The sequence below is a fragment of the Canis lupus genome, chromosome 21, assembly GCF_003254725.2.
Source record: "Canis lupus dingo isolate Sandy chromosome 21, ASM325472v2, whole genome shotgun sequence".
Taxonomy (NCBI): Eukaryota; Metazoa; Chordata; class Mammalia; order Carnivora; family Canidae; genus Canis; species Canis lupus.
The window spans coordinates 49,670,494-49,688,105 of NC_064263.1; the positions used below are offsets into that span (position 1 = coordinate 49,670,494).

Here is a 17,612-nt window from a genome sequence, read left to right on the forward strand (position 1 = left end):
TAATGTATTTTTCTATTATAATATGTGGGGTACCATATGACTAAGTAATATTAATAATGAAGAAAGTTCAGTGGAAGCAAAAACGCAAATTAAAACAAACCTTTATGTAGTTGCTGTTTATCTTCCAGCAAAGGTAAGAATAACTTAAGACACAACAGCATCAAGAGATAATACCTCCTTTCATGGGTCAACCTCAACTTATGCCACTTTGCAGATATGCTTTATAACGCCATCAGACTATCTCAGAAAACCCCCAAATCCAAAAACTCTTTTAATTTTTGGCATACAAACTGAGGTTTTGGTAAAAGATACAGAGAAAAACCTGTGACACAGATTCATAGATACTTTTTAAGCACCCAATTCACCATGTAAAATCAAGGCATTTGTGTCCAATTTAAAATATGGAGGTGTTCTGATTGCTTCTGGAAAATATTTTTGGATTACAAAAGGGATTATCTATACATAAATAACCCAATACTTGTGTCTTTCGGTATTCTAACTTCACTCATTCCTTACTGTAGTAATGAGACAGAGAAGACCTTATCTCCTAAATTGTGATTCTTTAAACACTCAGGCCCTCAAAAGCTCAGCCTAAACTACAGGTAAACAAAGCACCTCGTTGATACCTGAGACCAAATAGTTTATTGTACAATTGACTTAAACTTGGATTTTTAAAGCACAGAAAGCATCCTTGAAACCAAAATTGGGGAGCTTGCCTCGATGCTAGATTAAATGCTCTAAGTAGCTCTGAAAATCAAGTCTGCAAACACAAAGAGCAATCAGTCCACTCATCATTACTATGCCGCTTGAATTCCAGTAATTTATGGGGAAGGAAAACAAATCTAGTTACTCATCCTCTTCGTGAATGAAATGTGCTCTGCACTACAAATGCAAATTATTATCCCTCATCTAAATCATTGACTTAATGATATTCTATTTCCCAGTCTCATCCTCATGTCACTGACAATGAACAGGCTTAATCGAATGATTAAAAAAGTGTTCTCTGTTATATTTGAGCTAGAGTTTATTTCAGAGTCGTGTGCTTTAAAATAAGGATTTTATGTTTTTATGTCTCTGCAAGAAAATATTCAAAGTAAATGTTCCTGTACTTTCTTCTTAAGAGGAATGGTGCAAATATATATTAGTTCCTGCCTGGAGAGTCCAAAATGTATTTCTGAGGGCCAGGATACAATAGGACCCATTGGACAACTACACAGGAGGCCAGTAAAAATTCAAAATAGGAGTATAAGAATTCTGAGTGAATACATTAAAGCCTGTTCAGTTTTGAAAAATGTGAGACATGTCCTCGTAAAAATTATATAGTGATGTTTATTATTTTAAGTACTGAAATATTCTTGATTTTATAATAGTCTGATAGCATTCTAGCTGAAGTGTTTTACACATACCCCTCCTTTATTTTGTAACCATATGAATAATCATATTGCATGTTCTTTAGTGATCCAAAATTATGGTTGTAAATGTCAACTATTATAAAACAGGGAGAAGTATGCTCTTTACATTTAGTAGCTGCTAATGAAAATGTTTTTGCTTTTTTTTTATCTCTCTCTCTGTCTTTGATGTGCTGCTTGAGAATTTTCTACTTGTTCTTCTTCGGACTAGGAAATAAAGTATGATGTGGACATGGGTGTGTACATACCAATGTGTGGTTGCGTGTGTGTGTGTGTATGTGTGTGTTGGATTCCTTTAGTTCAAGGAACTGAAACACTTGTTACACCTAAAATATTAGAGGATTTTTCATAATGATACGCGTGGAAAGAACAAAGGCAGAAATCTCTCCCAGCTTATCACGCCTCAGGGAATCTAGCAACAATAACGCAATAGAAGAAGACTAGAACGTGGTCTGGGACTAGAAAGTCATTTGGGATATAAAGCCATTCTGGGGACAATGGATTAAATGAACCTCATACCACAGATGCGTACAGGATATTCCACTCAACAGCAGCAGGACGTACATTTTTCTGAAGTGCAGTACGGCACATTCTCCAGGGTAGATCACATGGTAAGTCACAAACCAAGTCCTAGTGAATCTAAAGACGTTGACGTCATAGCAAATATCTTCTTCTACAATGTGTGAAACCAGTGCTTTGGATACAAAGATGATTATGGCATAATGTTTACCTTCAATAACTTACCACCTAGAAAATGAGAGACAAATAAGCTGAACTGAGGTTTTAGGTTATGACTCATGAAACCTAAACCTTCGGGAATACCAGGTGTGAAGGCCTTGATAAAGGTGATACACACATGAAAACCTTTCAGAAGACCTCTCTCCTTCACGTTAGAATTCCCTTTCCAGCATTCTGTTTGGGAATTGGTGTTCTATACATCACAAACCACTGGTGTTAAAAAACGGGAGAGGCCTGGAAAATCATCTGAGCTTGAAAACAGTCGTTGAAGTTTCAGTGTTCTTGGTGATGAAGTTGATTGTGTGCATGTTTCATTAAGAATCAAAGCATGTACATCATTCTGCATGGAAGCCAACAGCAGAAGCACAGCAGCATCCCCAAGGTGCAGTGACTAATATTTTGAGTAAGGCCTCAGCGTTCCCTTTATAGATCAGGTGTTAATATACACTGACATGCTTGCTCACAGCGCTGAAAATTAATACGAACAAAGTGGGCTAAATAAAGTGTCACTCTGAAAATGCAAATGCTTTGGGTAGAATGGGAAACATTTTACGGCTTTCTTTAAAAATATTTTCTCAGTTCCTTTGAAGATAAAAATATGCTAAAAACCCTTTAAGATCCTTTAGGGGCGGTTGTATTTTTTCTTCTATATCTTGTACTGAAGCAAAACTTTTAGTTTGTGTTTTAATAAATGTATTTCCAGAAAGGACAGGTTGGATTAATTCATAACCAAGTATTTTTCCAATGACCATCATTTTTGTCCTTTGAACGATGTTATTTGTAATGAAGTCCTTTAAAAAAAAAAACAAAACTGTTTCTCTTGTTTGTTTTATTATAGGTTCAATGGTCTGGAAGGGATAGAAGTGGTCAGTTAATCAAAACATCTGGACACATAGGAGTTTCATTTTATCTTCTTAGAGCAAGCACCTTGGCAACCCAATTTTTGGGGGGACCAGCAGTGGTCATTTCAGAGACTCACTGAGCTGGTAAGGACCTTAGAGATTAACCTAGTAGGGATTATTCAAAGACCTTCATAATTCTGAATAAAGAGGATAAAAACTAACAAGCAAACAAAAAACACATTTGTAATTCTGGAAGTATTTTCCTTAAGAGTAGATTCATGTTAAAAGAGAGAGAGAGAGAGAGAGAGAGAGAGAGAACTCTTAGATTCAGACACAAGGAGTTTTAATAATGTAACTGGTTGTGTTTTCTCTATGGACACTGACCTAAGTTTAATGCAATGGTTAACAGCATAGAATATGGTAACGGTCTCTGGGTCAGAATCCTCTCTCTGCCACTTATTTGTTTTGTAACCTTGGACAAGTTATTAAATATCTCAGTTTTCTTTTCTGTAAAATTGGGATAATAATAGAACTTATTTAATAGAGTTATAGTGGGTATTAAATGAGTTCATAGAAAGTGCATAAAATACTCCCTGCCACATAAAAATTACTATGTATGTTTAATCCATCATTTTTATAAGTTAATCCTTGCAACATTACTAGAGATAATGTTTTATTTTTTATTTTTAAAGGATTTTGTTTATTCATGAGAGACACAGAGAGAGGCAGAGACACAGGCAGAGGGAGAAGCAGGCTCCATGCAGGGAGCCCAATGTGGGACTCAATCCCAGTACCCTGGGGTCACACCCTGAGCTGAAGGGAGACGCTCAACCACTGGACAACCCAGACACCCTGAGATAGTGTTTTAATAGAAGGAAAATTGAGGCTTACAGAAGGCAAGTAACATATACAATGCCAATCAACTAATAAGCAAGTCAAGCCAGGCATACAGCACAATGATTTTCACTGCAAAATATATATTCTACATAATACTGCTTTAGTTTCTCCTATGTTGTCATGTGCCACCCATATTATTATTTATTTAATGCCACTTCAGTTAATATTCATATTTTTAATATAAAAGTAGACCATGGTATCATTCTTGGTAGTTTATATTTTTCTACTAAGTTTCAAACTAGGCAAGTTTTATTTCAGCACCTTTTTAAGAGAAAAAAAGATATGTTAGTTTTTTATTGCTGCTATAGAAATTACCACAAACTTAGTTTCTCTTAAAATTCTGGAGGCCAGAAGTCTGAAATAAGTTTCACTGGGATAGAGACAAGGTGTCTGTCATTGGATCGTCCTGGAGTCTCTGGACAGAACCTGTTGCCTTGCCTTTCCCAGCTTCCCGAGGTCATCTGCATTCCTGGGCTTATGGCCCCTTTCTCTATCTTCAAAATATATCACAAATCTTTGTTTTCATTGTCTTGTTGCCTTCACTCTTTCTGACCATCTGCCTCCTCCTTATAAGGATCCTTGTAATTACAGTGAGTCCACTTGGATAATACAAGATAATCTTCCCACATCCAGATCCTTAACTTAATCACATCTGTAAGTTTCCTTTTTGCCATATTCATAGTTTCTGAGGATTAGTGCATAGACATCTTTGGGGGGCATTATTCAGCTTATAATACAAGGTTTAGATTAAGATATATTTATTTGCATGTCATTTTGTAAACCTAAATAGCATAAATTTAAAGAACAGAGAGAAAATTTGTATAGAACTCTTGATCCCCTTTGTGTTTTACTCCCTCCACCCACATACTTGCTCGTTGAGGCTACTGTAAGATATGATGTTTGTTAATCATCCATTTTATTGTCAGGAAGATGCCTCCTTGGGATAGAGTACTCATTTAAATATAGCAAGGGATTAGTGGCAACAAATATTTGACTATAAATATTATAGGGTGAAAGTCATGATAACTTTAATTTTCTTTAAAATTTTTTTGGCTGAATCGAATTTGAACTATATTTTTCAAAGTGTTTTTCTGGAAAATACGTTCAGATGACCACTTCTCCCCATCCCCATTGTTTTACAAAACAATGAGAACAAAAGGCAATTTTGCTGCAGCTTAGATAAGTTTTATATAATTACATCTTTTGGATAAAGAAATAAATGCATCCACCTTAAATTTATAATCCAAGTTTCAGGTGTCATAATCACTTTAAGGCCAGAGTTGAGAGCCTAACATGACCATTGAGAGATAAGCTTGCACAGGTGAACATAAACTCGTCAGGGCTATTCAGTCAATTAAGAAAAGACCTGAAAATGGATATAAGATCTATGCCTATAAAATCACTTTTGGCATGTATACAGGACTCATAAATATCATCACCAAATCTTATAACATTAGTAAAGTTACCATTCCCTTTCCTAAATTTAAAAGAAATTTTAGGAAAAAAAATAGAAAGGGAATCTCAACAATCAGCATTTTCAGAGACTGGACAAGTTGACTTAAATAGCATGATCATTAAATTTCACCAATTTTCCAAGACCACTGAACTCAACATTTCCTAAAACACCTATTGATTAATCATATAAAAACATTTAGTATTATTGAATTCTTACTATGTGCTACTCACTGGGGTATATGTTTTAAATGAAAATATAAATAAGATACCATTCTTCTAAGACTTCTAGAGTCCAATTGGGCAGTGATATTATCAAGAAAACCCCAGAGTCTGCAATGATAATAATATGCACTATGGCGGAGGAATTTATACAGTATGAGAACACCTAACCTTAAAATTGGCCAGCATATAGAACTTCCTGTAGGTACTGCTTGAAGCTGAGACTTCAAAGGGAAGGAGCAGATGCCTTTATGGAGAAGAGGAGTCCACATCACAGTCAAAGGCATAGAATAATTTTTGCAGGGAACTATTTTATTTGGCAAAATAGAAGAGAGAAAGACTAAGAGGCTGACTAGCAGTAAGTTGTGAATGATTTTTTTTTAATTAGAGAATTTGACTTTCATTTTAGATTCTATGACTTAAAATAGAAAGAATAAAATAATCACATTTGTGATTTGAAAAAAATAATCAGTCTGTTGGTATGTTAAGGCGAAAATGAGATTTCAGTAATCCAGTTAAACGTAATAAGGATATTGTGTAAGAAAATAGAAATAGCTATGAGTAGGAGTAGCAAAATAAAGATATGGATGCAGATTCAGCAAAACATGAGGGTTAAATAAAAGGAGTCAGAAATTTGTTACAGGTAAATGATGATGTCACTAAAAAGGAGAATATAGGAAAAGAAGGCAGATTTTGTAAAAAAGGTAATGAATAATTAGTGTTTAGACTAGTTTAGTGGTATGCCTACAAGATATTTCAAGAGAAATGTCATGTATATAGTTGGATATATTGGGCTGGAGGTCAGAAGAGTGTTTTGGGATGAATACACACACACACACACACACACACACACACACGAGTTGTGGATAAAGAATTGAGGCCATAGGTATGATTAGATTTATCTAAGGAAAGTGAGAGAGTTAAATGTTTTGGGATAGAAGTCTGGAGAGTACTGCTCTTTAGTGGAATTAAATAAGGAAGAAGGAGGGAAGGAAGGAAGAAAGAAAGGGAGGAAGGAAGGGAAGGAGGGATCACAGGGTTAGCCTAAAGTCTAGTAAAATAGGAAAAAAAATAGGGGAATATCTTTAGGACATAAAACAAGCATTGTGGCAACTGCTACTCCCATTTTCTAACCCTGAGGTAGCAAATTCAATTGCCTATGGGGACATGTAATTTAATGAGAAATTTGGGCATAGAGTAATGATAAGGGACTGTCATATACCAGAGAACATGTGGTATGCAAGCTGCTGTGTATGTCCTGCCTGTTATTGCCCTGTGGGAATTTGGGTCAATGTTGCCAGATATGTTTTTTTTTTTTTTAAACCTGAAACTCTATTTTTGTATGAAATCTGCCAAATCTAAAATGTTTAAAGTCTCACAAAAAATATCTAGAGATTTTTTTTCAGCTCACAGGCTACCAGTTTGCAACATCTGCCTAAGTATCCATGACAGAAACAATACTGGGCCCGCAGCACTGCTGGTTGGCCCCAGTATTATAATCTTGCATGTTGATATGCATGAGTATGTTCTCCACCTTGATGAATACATGTGATATTCTGTGCTACTCTGCTTAGAAATTGGCAACAGGAAAAATTAAGATGTACCTTAAAAAAACACTTTAATCAGTGTCTAGGACTGTATTTGTAAACTTTGCTAGCTACCGTTATGTAAGACCTTGACGTCTCTAAATAGGCCACTTATATATATGTTAGCATTCAAACATGGGCACATTTCAGGTGAAAAGGGATGCTCTCAGCAGAAGGTAAAAGTGAAATGTTTAATCACTCTAATTATAAATGCATATTATCAGTGTTGAACTGTCTGTATTTTACTTGGACCTTGTGAATTCATTGTTCTTAAGTAAAATGAGACTCATTTTCTCAAATTACTTGATCTTCATTATTTATCTTGAGGGTATACCATGAGCATTTCAGTATTTTTAAGCCTTACTTGCTACTCATGTCACTTATTTGGAGCAAGAGCAATTTTACTCTGTATCAATTAATGGTTTCTTTTGTTTGGGAATATAAAATCCAAGTAACCTTAGAATAGGAAAAAATAATTAGGTTGTAAATCTTCACAAGTGGTACATATTCTTTTCTCAGTTATAAATTGAGCATCAAGCATTGTTCTTTTGCATGTGAAAGGACATTCAATTAGTAGGACTAATTTTCTCTGGCATTAAGTCAAGTTCTACTATTTGGCTTTAAGTTCTGAAACAGATGACAAGCACATCAAAAAAAAAAAAAGACTGCTTTTTATTTTAGGGAATGAAACAGACTTGGTTTTGAGAGGAGTTAAGATGGTGGAGGAGTAGGGGGACTCTAAGCTTCTTTCATTCTTCAAACACAGCTACAAAGTTCTCAAATCGTTCTGAACACCCAAAAAAAATCAATCAGAGGTCTGAGAGAACAAAAGCTGCAAGTCTACAAGTACAAAAGTGACCACCTCTTGGAAGGTAGGAAGTGTGGAGAGTTAAATTGGGGGAGACATAACCAGATATGGCGGTAAGGAGGGAGCATGCTTATGAAGGCTCTACAAATTATTGTAAGCAGTGGAGCACAAAATCTGTACTTTTAGAAGTCTGTTACCATGGGGGTAGTGCCTGGCTTAAGGGTTCTCAGGTGGTGTAGGAGGTGGACTCCCAGGAGTGACAATGTGGTCTGAGGATCCCCTGGGTCACAAGAAGATCAAGTGGTGCCAAGTGTGGCAGTGTTCCCAGGCACGAGGGCAGGAAACCCAGCTGGGAGCGGCCAGTCTTGGTGCTGGTCTTCTGTTATGTTTTGCCATAAACTGTGACCCACTGTGCAGTCTCATGCTCACTTTCCCAGCAGGGGCTGGCAAATGGCACAAGTGTGGTGAGACCATCTCCCAGAGGAACAGTGTGGGTCTATGTGGGGGGGAGACCCTAAAACTTGGAGTTTTGAAATTGTGTCACACACCTGATAAAAAAGTTGGATGCAGGCAAGGTGAACACAGGGTTTAGACAGAAACTGGGGACACAAGAGGAATGATTGATGGATCTTCTGTGAGGGCTCCCTGACAAGTGAGGAGCATTAAATTTCAGCTCCAGGGCTAGAGAGCTAGAGAGCTGAGTGTGGCCACAGTCATCCCACCGTCAGTGCCCAAGGCCTTCAGAGAACGAAACAGAGCCACCTAGTGCAGGATGGAGCTGCTTACACCAAACCCCTACTCCCTACACCCTGGAATAAGTGACCCTGAAACAAATCAGCCTGAAAGTCAATGCAGCAGGCACCCATCCCCAAATGACTCATTCACACCAAGTCTACTGAACAGAGTGCTGTAGCATTTAGTTCTAGGGGAAATAGGCTATAACGTCCTTTTTACTTTTATTCATTATTTTTTATTAATTTTTAAATTTACTTTCTTATTTTTTCAATTCCTTAAAGTTTTTTCATTATTATTTTTATTTATTTTATTATTTTTAAAATATTTTATTTATCTATTCATGAGAGACACACACAGAGAGAGAGAGAGAGAGAGAGAGAGGCAGAGACACAGGCAGAGGGAGAAGCAGGCTCCATGCAGGGAGCCCGATGTGGGACTCGATCCCAGGTCTCCAGGATCACTCCCTGGGCTGAAGGCAGTGCTAAACTGCTGAGCCACCCAGGCTGCTCCTATTTTTATTCATATATTATATATTTAATTTTTTGTTTATTTCACACACTTATATTTTGTATTTTGGGATCTATATTCTTTTAACAAGTAGATGAAAACACACCCAAGATCTAGATTTTGTTTTGTTTTGTTCTTTGTTTTTTTTGTTTGTTTTTGCTTTTTTGTTTTTTCTTTCTTTTCTTTTTCTGGACAAAATGACAAGACAGAGAAATTCACCCCAAAAGAAAGAACAGGAAGTAGATAGAACTCAAGGCCAGGGATTTAATCAATACAGCCATAAATAAGATGTTTGAACTAGAATTTAAAACAATGATTATAAGGATACTAGCTGGTTTTGAAGAAAGCATAGAGGGCACTAGAGAATCCATTACTGCAGAGATAAAAGAACTAAAATCTAGTAAGGCTGAAATTAAAAAGTCTATAACCAAGATGCAAACACAAATGGGGCCATAAAAATGAGGATGGGTGAAACAGAGGAATGAATTAGTGATATAGAAGATAAAAATATAGGAAATAAGCTGAAAAGAGGGAAGGGAAAGTATGGGTCATGAAGGTAGACATAGGGAATTTAGAGACTTACTAAAACATACTAACATTGGTATCATAGGAATACCAGATGATGAAGATAGGGGAAAAGGGACAGAAGATTTATTTGAACAAATTATAGCTGAAAACTTCCCTAATCTGGAAAAGGACATTAACATCAAAATCCAAGAAGCACAGAGACCTTCAATTAAATTCAACAAAAACTGATCATCACCAAGGCATATTATAGTCAAATTCAAAACTATGCAGACAAAGAAAGAACCCTAAAGTAGTAAGGGGAAAAAATTCTTTTTTAAAAAACATTTTTTTAAAAGAATTATTTATTTATTTGAAAGAGAAAGAGTGAGTGAGAGAAAGCAGACTGCAAGCTAGGGGGAAGGGCCAAGGGGAGGGAGGAGCAACTCCCAATCAGCAGGGAGCCTGATGTGGGACTCAATCCAGGGACCCTGAGATCGTGACCTGAACCAAAGGCAGATACCTCATCGACCGAGCCACCCAGGTGCCTAGGGAAAGAAGTCCTTAACCTACAAGGGAAGGCAGATCTGACTCACAGCAGATCTGTCCACACAAATTTGGCAGGCCAGAAGAGAGTGGCAGGAAATATTAAATATGCTGAATGGGAAAAATATGCAGCTAAGAATTCTTTATCCAGCAAAGCTATCTTTCAGAATAGAAGGAGGGATGAAGAGTTTCCCAGACAAACAAAAACTAAGGGAGTTTGTGATCACTGCACTAGCCCTGCAAGAGATTTTAAGGGGGACTCTGAGTGGAGAAAAAAAGACCAAAAGCAATAGAGACTCGAAAGGACTAAAGAACATGACCAGAAACACCAACTCTACAGGTAACACTCAATGGCACTAAATTCATATCTTTCAATAATCATTCTTAATCTAAATGGACTAAATGCTCCAAACAAAACTCAGAGGGTAGCAGGATGGATAAAAACAAACAAATAAACAAACAAACAAACCAGATCCATCTTTTTGCTGCCTACACAGGACTCATTTCAGACCTAAAGTCACCTACAGAGGGGCTGGAGAACCGCTTATCATGCTAATGGACATCAGAGAAAAGCTGGAGTAGCCATACTTATATCAGACAAACTAGACTTTAAACAAAGGCTGTAATGAGAGATGAAGAAGGGCATTATATAATAATTAAGGGGTTTATCCATTAAGAGGATCTAAGAATTATAAATATTTATGCCCCCAACTAGGAAGCACTCAAATATATAAATCAATTAATAAATAAACATAAAGAAACTCATTGATAATAATACAATAATAGTAGGGGACTTTAACATAAGATTTACAGCCATGGACAGATCATCTGAGCAGAAAATCAACAAGGAAGTAATGGCTTTGAATGACATACTGGACTGGATGGACTTAATGGACATATTCAGAACATTTCATCCTAAAGCAGCAGAATACACATTTTTTTCACATGCACATGGAACATTCTCCAGAATAGATCACATACTAGGTCACAAATCAGCCCTCCACAAGTACGGAAAGACCAAGATCATACCATGCATATTTTCAGACCACAACACTATGAAACTTGAAATCAACCACAAGAAAGAATTTGGAAAGACCTCAAATACATGGAGGTTAAAGAACATCCTACTAAAGAATGAATGGACCCATCAGGAAATCAAAGAAGAAAAAAAAATACATGGTAGTAAATGAAAATGAAGACATGACAGTCCAAAACCTTTGGGATACGCAAAGGCAGTCCTACGAGGGTGATATATTGCAATACAGGCCTACCTCAAGAAGCAAGATAAGTCTCAAGTACACAACCTAACTTTACACCTAGAAGAGTTAGAAAAGGAACAGGAAATGAAGTATAAGGCCAGCAGAAGGGAATTAATGGAGATAAGAACAGAAATAAACAATATAGAAACAAACAAAAAACAGTAGAAAAGATTGAAACTATGAGCTGGTTCTTTGAAAATTGGTAACTGCCTAGCCACTTTTATCAGAAAGTAAAGAGAAAGGACTCAAATAAAATCATGAACAGAAGAGTGGAGATCACAACCAATACCACAGAAATGCAATTATAAGATAATACTACGAAAAATTATAATCCAACAAACTGGGTAACCTGGAAGAAATGGACAAATTCCTAGCAACTTATAAACTACCAAAACTGAAACAGGAAGAAATAGAAAATTTGAATAGACTCACCACCGAAAAATAAATTGAACCAGTAATCAAAAATCTCCCAACAATCAAGTCCTGGACCAGATAGCTTCCCAGGGGAATTTTACCAGACATTTAAAGGAGAGTCAATACCTATTCTTCTCAAACTGTTCCAAGAAAATAGAAATGGAAGGAAAACTTTCAAACTCATTCTATGAGGCCAATATTACCTTGATTCCAAAAGCAGACAAACACCCCACTAAAAAGGAGAATTACAGACCAATATCCCTGATGAGCATGGATGCAAAAATTCTCAATAAAACACTAGTAAGTTGAATTCAACAGTACATTAAAAGAATTTATTCACCATGATCAAGTGGGATTTATTCCTAGGCTGCAGGGGTGGTTCAATTATTCACAAATCAATCAATGTGATTCATCATGTTAATAAAAGAAAGGATAAGAACCACATGATCCTGTCAATAGATGCAGAAAAAGCATTTGACAGTGTGGAGACTTTCTCAAAAAGTTTAAAATGTAACTACCCTACAATCCAGCAGTTGCAATATTAGGTATTTACCCAAAGGATACAAAATACAAATCTGAAGGGGCACCTGCACCCCAATCTTTATAGCAGCATTATCAACAACCGTCAAAGTACGGAAGGAGCCCAATGTCCATCGACTGATTAATACAGAAGATGTGGTAAATATAAATATAAATCATATATATGTATATATATGGCATGTGTATACACAATGGAATATTACTCAGCCACCAAAACCCAGAATCTTACCCTTTGCAATGATGTTGATGGAGCTAGAGGGTATTATGCTAAGTGGAATAAGTCAGAGAAAGACAGATACCATAACATCTCATTCATATGTGGAAATTAAGAAACAAAACAGATGAACATAGGGGAAGAGGAAAAAGAATAAAAGGAGAGAAGGAAATGAACCATAAGAGACTCTTAACTATGAAGAGCAGACGGAGGGGTCCTGGAGGGGAGGTGGGCAGGGGAATGGGTTCAACGGGTGATGAGTGTTAAGGAGGGCACTGGTTGGGATGAGCGCTGGGTGTTGTACGTAACTGATGAAGCACTGAGTTCTACTCTAAAAACCAAAATTGCACTGTATGTTCACTAAGTGAAATTTAAATAAAAAAGAAATAGAATTAGTTTTCAATATATTAATGATAAGCCTTTTTGCACCTTTGTTCCTAAAATGGCTGTTACGTGCACCCACATTTTTAAATCCCACAATGAAGATGCCAAGAAAGTACCCATTCACACGGGCATCACTGATTATTCTCTGCTGAATTATACTGGAATAGATTTGGGGGGAGGAAACTAAAACATAATGATCCCATGATCTTGGGGTTGTGGAATGGAGCCCTGAGTGGGGCTCCATGCTCAGTGGGGAGTGTGCTTCAGGATTCTCTCTCCCTCTGCACCGCCCTCCCCTCCCCTTCAATAAATAAATAAATCTTAAAAAAAATAAAAAGGAAAAGAAAAGAAAGGGTAATAATAGGGAAAACATTTTACTTGGGAAATGTAAAAGTAAGTAAATAAGTATTTCTTATAACCATGTGGTTACTGCAAGCATGAGTCATGGAATTCATCGAATAAGGAGGTTTTAAAGTGCATGTGTGGGACGTCTTTTGAAGTCTCATAAATATTTACATTTTTCTGGAGATGATAGTTGGGTATTTTCAAGATAAGTTTTGGTGTTAAGTGTATCTCTGGCTTTTATAGCAAAAAAAAAAAAAAGGCCTTTGAAATTTTCAAGTTCAATCTACTTTTCAGGAGAGGATTTGATAAAATCAGAAGACTAGTTTGTGGAAGAGTCAGAAGTCGTTCAGGGGTCCTCCCTGTAAGCCCAGTGTATCTCCCGCTATAGGTTTTTATGTTCAACCATTCTTTGTAATATAAACATCATTACAGTGGCCAGGAATCAAGGAAAGACATCTTTGGACTTTTATTTTATTTTATTTATTTTATTTTAGTTTATTATTTTATTTTATTATTTTATTATTTATTTTATTATTTTATTTTATTTTATTATTTTATTATTTTATTTTAGTTTTTAATTTAATTTAATTTAATTTTATTTTATTTTATTTTATTTTATATTTTTATTTTCTTTGGACATTTAAATTGGCTTGGCACACCATGAGGAAGTTCACTAATCGCCTATGGTTTCCCTGGATGAAATCATGAACTTAAATCACCATTAAGGCACACACACATAAACACATGCCTGCGCGTGTGTCTGCTGTTGTTCACCCTCAGCGAATGCTCTGATTGCAGGGGCTCTTTGGAGACTACTTGGTGTTTATTCCTATTTTTAGCCTGGAGGGATATTTAACTTGGTGCTTGCCTCGGTAAGCGCTTCCTGGGGACAGATAGCTCTTTAGATGCCCCGAATCTAAAAGCCTCTCTCCTAAGAAAATGCCTCTTCCTAACAAGGGTTTGATTTGTTTGGTTATTAGACTCTCTCTTGAGGTATTGGAAAATTCTGGACTTTCATATGAAAACTGGAAGTTGCAACTTGCTTGCAACAGTTTGTATTTAGACACAAAAGCTTTATTTGAAAGGTATTTCATACCTTTGTCGAAAGGTGTGAGTGAGACTGCTACGTATTTGCGAGGGATTGTGAGTTTCTTCTGGGTGAGTGGCTCAGCCCTGAAATGTCAGGGTCCCTGTATTTTATATATATATATTATATATATTATATATATAATATATAAATTTATATATATAATATAAAAATTTATATATATATAAAATATACAAAAATTTATATATATAAAATACATAAAATGTTATATATATAAAATAAATAAATAAATAAATAAATAAATAAATAAATAAATAAATGTTTATTTATTTCTTGAAGTTCGATTTGCCAACATATAGTATAACACCCAGTGCTCATCCCATCGAGGTACTTCTAAGCTACACCTGTTGGAACCCTGTAAGGAGGGGCCAAATAAGTATTTCTTGGGTACAAACATGGTCTGTTCTCTCTATAAAAACTCATTTATTTAAGGGATAGAAGTACCTGATTATAGCTCCACTTCTGGAGCTAGAAAGTCATGCTTTAATCAAGTCAATAAAATAATTGCAAATGATAAATTGACCATAAAATATAAACATAAAATAATTATAAATTCACCTAAAACTTTAGGAAATAGTGATTATATATAATCATGATTTTCTCATTACACTAAAAAATGAAAATTGCCTACTGTTTACATTTAATTTTAAGCCTGGCTATCTAGGCATATATAAGACCTGTTAATTTGCTTGGGTTTGCATGTCTGTGTCTGTTTGTTTGTTTTCTTAAAGTACAGCCGAGCCGCAAGGTCACCTTGGTTCCACGTACAGGCAGTGATGGGCCCCATCTGTGTCGTGCTAGCGGGTCATCAGGGGAGCTCCCGTCTGTCACAGGGCCGGCGACTGTCACCCCCAGGACGTGTTCCCTCCATAAATGGAAACCGGCCTCTCCCACTCCCCTTTACCCGTTTTGCCCAACTTCTCTCCTCTCTCCACTCTGGCAACCATTAAGTTTGTTCTGGGTACTTAACAGTCTGTTCTTGTTTTTTGTTTTAGTTTTCAGATTCCACATAAAAGTGAAATTCCATGGCATTTGTCTTCCTCTGACTTATTTCACTTAGCACAATCCTATCTGGGTCCATTCATGTTGTCTTAAATGTCAGGACCTCCTTCATGACCGAGTAATATCCCGTTATGTATATGGGGGTGCATTCACACCGCACCTCTTTTACCCCCTCGTCTATTGGTGGGCACTTGGGCGGCTTCCATATTTTGCCTATTCTAAGTAACGCCGCAGTAATATAGGCGTGTGAGTGTCTTTTCCAATTATTATTTTCCTTTTCTTTGGGTAAATACCCAGTAGTGGAATTACTGGATCATAGGGTATTTCGATTTTTAATGTTTTTGGCCTAGTTTAGATGCATGATGACTTTACTTGCTGGGGATGAGGAAGAGGGAGAAATTAGATAGATGGCAAGTTTCTGGCTTTAGTCCTACATGGATGCCCTGAAAATTTACTGAGCATCAGTTATGTGCCAAGCACTGCACCAGGCCCTGTGTGTCCTAAGCTAGTGGGTACAGCACGTCCCTGTTTCATGGGCTCCCTGGGCTAAGAGAGAAAAAGAGAGCTGGCGGGACAAGGGGGAGAGATGCACAGTGGCCTGTAACATGATGTGATAAAACACAGAGGCACCTCAGTGCCTTGGAAACATGGACCAGTGAGTGATTCATTCTGCTGGTTTTTCCAGAGGCCGTGTGGGCTGCACATCAAGAAAAGCTTTACAGAGAAGGTATTTGAGCTAGTTTTTAGAGGTTAGTAAAGAGAGAGGAGAAGGGAAAGCCGAGGAAGCAGCCTCACAAGGGCACCAGAGGATTTATCTTAATAACTTCATTTATTTATTTATACTCCTCCTCATTCCACAAAGAATTTGAAGCAGTTCACCAAAGTACAAAAAAGTATGAAATGTCTTGAGAGTAATAAATAGTCTAGTGTGGCTAGAAAATTGGATGCATGATGGCACATCGAAGTTCGAGGAGAATAGTTGAGGGCGTGTTCGTGAAGATTCTCGTGCTGTGCTAGGAGGTTACCTTTTCTCCTACTATGACTTCACGCTGAACATCTAGTTAAGTATAAACGCATTAATTAGATAAAAAAGACTAATTTAAATCCCCAAACAAAAATAGAGGCAACCATATACCTCTTGTCACTGCTTTGCAGAGGATCAAATTGTACGTGTATTTGTTTATTCAATAAATAAATATTTAACAATACATTGGAACCTCATTAGTCATAATAAGATAAACAGGATTATTGCAGTTGAGGTGCAGTCCAGGAGAAAAGGTAATTATTAGACTGATAATCCAGCAAAGTAACTAATTAGATTTATGTAAAGTGGCAGAGAGGAAAAATTCAAGTTGCTATGACAGCATGTAAAATGGGGACCTTAGCCTAGTGAGGGAGGGCAAGGGAGTGCTAATTGAGGTCATGAGGTCGGGCGGTGACGAATCCTCTGTGGTCCGTGAAAATGCCAGCGTTGAAGGGGAAAGATAAGCAGCATGTGTGTGTGTGTGTGTGTGTTCGTCTGTTCAACATACGTGGAAGTGCTGCTGCTAGGTGGTGTGAGAGAAAGGGGGACAAGTCATGCAACAGCGCTTCTAGAAACTGACGCTGCACTTGGTAGTTTTCGAGCCATTCTTTTTTAATCAGACACCTGTCACCTGTCACTGCTCCACACGGTAAGGCTCTGCAAATAGATACCCCTCAACTTCTCTGACGTGGGCGACGACGCCAGGACTGTCTGTCTGAGGCCTTTTAGGGGAACCGGTGCTCCGGCAACAAAGGAGGAGACGCTCTGGTTTACGGTGGTTTTGTTAAGTCGGTGAAGGCTCAGTAGTGAACAGAGCAGGTGTGATTAAGGTAACTGCGAGAACAGCAGCAACCACAACTCCTTTCACCGTGACGTCCCTTGGTCTCCTCCGGGATTCAGCTCTTACCTGGTACTACCACGATGAGAAGTGAGAGCGCTGAAGACCTGCCCCCGGCTGGCTGCTGCTAAGGCCCAGACAGGTGTCCCCGGGCACCTCCTCTGACACAACCTCAACCTTCTAAGGAGTCCAGGTTTCATTGACATTAATTATGCCACGTGAAGGGTGTCATTGGGTG

General features: G+C 37.3%; 1 long non-coding RNA gene across 1 annotated transcript; it reads left to right on the top strand.

The window, feature by feature from the left end:
• Positions 1-2,268: 2,268 nt before the first annotated feature.
• Positions 2,269-15,531, top strand: LOC112667982 (uncharacterized). The gene is made up of 3 exons (XR_003141365.3): positions 2,269-2,529; positions 2,986-3,133; positions 15,242-15,531. It is a non-coding gene; the product is annotated as an uncharacterized LOC112667982 (long non-coding RNA).
• The last annotated feature ends 2,081 nt before the right edge of the window (positions 15,532-17,612 follow it).